At 41.1% G+C, this 4,805-nt stretch overlaps 1 protein-coding gene across 1 annotated transcript in view; it reads right to left on the minus strand.

Moving 5' to 3' along the window:
• Positions 1 to 4,397, minus strand: part of FRMD3 (FERM domain containing 3) — an 81,032-nt gene extending 76,635 nt beyond the window's left edge. The window contains exon 1 of the mRNA XM_019555326.1: positions 4,319 to 4,397. The gene's annotated coding sequence lies outside the window, so the exon portion shown is untranslated. The remainder of the gene's footprint in view (positions 1 to 4,318) is intronic.
• Positions 4,398 to 4,805: the final 408 nt, after the last annotated feature.

Below are 4,805 nucleotides of genomic sequence, written 5' to 3' on the forward strand. Positions count from 1 at the left end.
GCTACTTCACAGTCAGTGTGGCTAGGATCTGGAACCTCCTGCCATGGCAGGGGGTCGGACTAGATGATCTGCTCAGATCCCTTCCGACCCTACAAACTATGAAACTATGAAACTGGTGCAGTTCTACTGAAGTCAGGAGTACTTAAGATTTCACTGCTGAACCACCTTGTATCTGTCAGAGAAAAAGTCCAAAATCTTTCCAGACTGTGAAACCCTCTTTTGAGGTGTGGAGCGTGGATTAAGAAGACTGAGCTGAATCCTGTTATAATGAAAGGAGCCCAAGAGACCCCATGAGAGACCCCAGGAACTCTAGACAGGCTGAGCAAGCCCCAAGAATAATGAAGACTTACCTCCGAAATCAGAAGCAGCAGAGCTGCGACAATGCACAGCACTGCATCCATGATTTAAAAGCTACATGTCAATCAAGTTAGGCAGTGCCAGGCTGATGACGTCAGCCACTGACACCGCCATGAGGAATTTAAAAAGCACTCAGGGAGCCGAGAGGGGAAGAAGAGGGCCTGCTTCTGGGCTAGCTGCGCCCGCCCGAGGCAGAGGCATACTTGAGAGACCCTAGCAGAGGAGGGTCGGAGCCACAGGGGCTCAAGTGCACCGGAACTGCGTAGGCTCAGAGAATCTGAGGCAAGAAAACCAAGCCTCAATACAGCTGCTGACCTAGCATTCCTAAGGAGCTGAGCGAGTGGCATCCTGGCTAATAAGGGCATTAGCTAGGATAGGAGCAAACCTAGTGGGAATAGTCTCCTCTTCGTTCCTTTCCCTTTTTTCTTTTCGTCTTCATTTGTGGGAGGAAGAAAAGTCTGCCCAAATTGTGGATTAGGCTGTATGCATCTTATATCTAGGAACCTAGTTATAAGATGCACATGAAACATGATTTTGTGTTTTTTGTGGAAACTGCTATTTGAGGCGGTTTCTGCAAATAGCAGCATTCCCTGCAATTTGAGGTGGAATCACTGGGGGAAAAAGCAAGTACTGAAAATAAATTGCTGGCTCCCCATTGGGGCCCACTGAGGGGCCAGCACTTTATTTTCAGTATTTTTTTTTCTCCCAGTGATTCCACCACAAATTGCAAGGAAATCGCAGTTTCCACAAAAAATACAAAATTGTGTTTCATTTGTATCATATAACTAGGTCCCTAGATACACAACCTAATCCACAGCTTGGGCAGACTCTCCTCAGCCTATCCACAGTATTCATCTCAGTCTTCTTAATCCACACTCCACACCTCAAGAGAGAGTTTCACAGTCTGGAAAGACTTTGGGCTTCTCCTTCTCTGCCATATACCAGGTAGCCCAGCAGTGAAATCTTAAGTACTCCTAACTTCAGCAGAACTGCACCATAGTAATTCTCTTGAAAATCAGACCAATATTTTGAATGCATTTTCACAGCATGGCATAGTGCTATACAGCACGGAATACCCTAGCTAGCCTGGGAGCAGAAACAGTATAACCACGAGTGCAGCACTCCATCCGAGTCAATCTGCCCTGTGGAAAAATTCACTAGCAAATGTTTTTTATACATTCAGTATGAATTTACAAATGACTTAACTGGATTTTGAATCAGGCCCCAGAAAACTTAGAGGGTGTGTATATACTGTATAACATAGTGCTCTGTAGAGATACTTGAGATAGCTTCTTGCAAACTTTTCAGCAAGACTAATTAGCCCACATAAAGTGGCACATTTATGCAGTTACACTGCTTCTGGTACTTGAGCTGGCTTGGTTAGAGCTAAATCAGGTATTTGTATGAGGGACTACAACCTACAGCCAAGTGGCTCATTCCCAACTGTCTCACTCCCATAACTGTCTTCCTGATCACACACATGCCTACATATTTCCACCAACGAAGCTGTGGCAAGGTCTGTCTCCAGTCCAGGACACACAGCTTATAGCAATGACTTGGAAACTTGTCTATGTTATTACGAATTCTATATTATGAATTTCAGTTGAGGTTACAAACTGGTTGCATCACTGAATGCCTCAGTATATATGGAGCCTGCCAAATTAGACCCAAGGCACTCCATACCAGAGACAGTGATGGGTCATTTAACTCGGAAAGAGCACCAACGGACAAGTTAGCTACTGCCTAACACAAACAAATATTCTTTCAAGTCTGAGCTTCTGGGAGATAGTAACCAAGCAACAGAGGGGCAATACTTCTTAATAAAAGGAGCCTTGTTTGGTTGGGACTAACCAAAGAAGAATGAAACTGGCTGTACATGATAAAAAAGGAGACAGAGAGATTTGAAAAGTCTGAGTGGGTGTGTGTTGTGAGGTGGGGAGGAAATGGGAATGAGAAAGGAGAGGAGGGATTGTGGATTCCTTAGAGGACTCAGACTTAAGCTCAAGGAATGGTCAAGAGTGGTAAGGAAATAGGAGCACAGAAGTAGTGCAGCTGTTATTTTATGGAGATTGATGTATTTTTGAGTTAGCTAATGTAAAGAGAAAATGTTTTTTGAAACTTTTACAAAACCCTGTGTTTCTGCTTGCTTCCTCTATAATGCATTTTTGAAGAGGTGAACTGTAAACCCAAGTTTTGAGTTCTAGGAAAGGTCACCTCAAGCTACTGGAGTGTCAGCACTTTTCCTGGAGGCCTATAACAGGTGGATCACAAGTTCCCATAACCTTGAAGAGATAACAGACAAAAAACATGCTCCTAGAAGCTGTACCAAAGATGCCATTACTAATGTCTGCTTTTAAGAGCACTTGGGACAAGGGATGACCAGGTTGAACGGTTATAAACTACTGCAAGACCGTTTCAGGCTGGCCATAAGGAAGAATTTCTTTACTGTCCGAGCCCCCGAGGTCTGGAACAGCTTGCCATCGGAGATGGTTCAAGTACCTACATTGAACACCTTCAAGAGCAAATTGGATGCTTATCTTGCTGGAATCCTACGACCCCAGCTGATTTCCTGCCCTTTGGGCAGGGGGCTGGACTCGATGATCTCCTGAGGTCCCTTCCAGCCCTAATGTCTATGAAATCTATGAAATACTTCATACTTTCAGCACAATAAATGTATATGAAAATGAATAACTATTCAATTAAAATTAATCACAGATAACATTTAATACGGTGTTTTGTATAAAACCTTCCACACTTGGGAATCAAAGTGCTTTGAAAAAAGATTATTCATTGGGCAGGCAAAAGTTATATATAGTTTATATTGAGGCTTATAGTAAAAGGTTCATCCTAGGACAGATACTAATAATTATACCAGATTCTTCATCTCCCACATTTGTGCCCTATTCAGTGAGCCAAACCATTCTCAAACAAACAACTATGGTAAGAACACCATTCTTGATTTGCTGTATAAACAGATACATATGTGGATAAATTTAGTATTTAGTAGTGTGCAATCTGTTACATCGTTCAGTATCGAATGCAGTAGTAATGAGTCTTCTCCCACTCATCAAGTCGCTTATGGATTTAAGAGTTTATAGCACTGCAGACGAAGTCAGTAAAGTGACATGTGCTCTTCTGCACCAGTTTCTTATTATTTCTTTGCTGACTGCACTTCCAGTTATGAGTTATACAGGCACTCCTGCAGCTCCCAGCTGGAGATGTCAAGAGCCAAATTATTATTATGATTTTTTTCCCTTAAATTCTTTGAAAATGACCAGAGCAACAGAATATACCCATTCAAAGAAAAAGGAATACTAAAAGATATAGAACCCCATCCACTGGACATGACTGTCCTACTACCCTAGGCATTTTCAAAGACTTTATTTGAAAAAAAACAAGCAATAGACTTCTTGACTCTGCACCAGCTATGCCCTAATAAAACAGAAGTGTGCTGTCACTATAGCACCTTATAAGAAGGCCAGAAAGTACTTTGCAAATGCTCTGCAAACATGTATGCATATAAGTAAATTAAATGAGACTACTCATGTTCATATATGCAGTATCAAAACTACAACTCAATTACATTTAAGAACTGCAGTAAGGTATTATCTTCCTTATTTTAGGGATGAGCTCTGTAACACAGACTGAACTTATGCAGAGACCACTGCTAGTCAGCAGTAGAGCCATGAATAAATCCTAGCCTATTATTCTAATCGCTGCCTCAATTTCTGGGAGTGTCCCTATTCTATCGCTGCTTACTCACGTGCATTACGTAAGTGCCTTGAAGTGCTTTAAAATCTCATTGGTAACAACATGTTAACACTAGTCACAGTGCAAATGCTTAGGGTCCCATAGGTGATATTAAATTTAGCCATGAACAGAAGGAGACCTATCCTGCAACTAATACATGATTTCTTTATTTGTTAAGGATGCATATTAAATGCACAGACAGAAAAAATACCTGGTGAGCTCTTCTTTGATCTTCAAGGGTTCATGTGGGTAGAATTTCACTCTAAAGCACATGGTATATGGTGGATGAGCTGAAACATTATAAAGAAAAAGCATGAGAACAGCAGCAAAGTACATTGCCTCAATCACTCTTCAGGAGAGGCTTGCAACAGTCTAACAAACTAGCCTGTGTGATGATTAGCTCTGCAATCTCAGGCCATGAATCAAATGAAAAAATAAATAAATAAAATGAAATAAAAAATATGACAGGGAAGCCCAGAACATACTTGTGATATAGACACTCTATGCAAATTATTTATACATGGTTTTGCACTTCACAGTTTATTGCCTTATCCAAGCAGTACAATAAAAAATTGTTTTTCATGCCAATTAACACAGGAAACATGAAGCATTAATCTTCTCTCTCATCACAGTAAGGTGCAAAGATGTCATGTATAACTGTTATTCCTAGTAGTAATGGTAATGCCTAGACTACAAAA

The sequence above is a fragment of the Crocodylus porosus genome, unplaced genomic scaffold (assembly GCF_001723895.1).
Source record: "Crocodylus porosus isolate Cpor-Errol unplaced genomic scaffold, CroPor_comp1, whole genome shotgun sequence".
Classification (NCBI taxonomy): Eukaryota; Metazoa; Chordata; order Crocodylia; family Crocodylidae; genus Crocodylus; species Crocodylus porosus.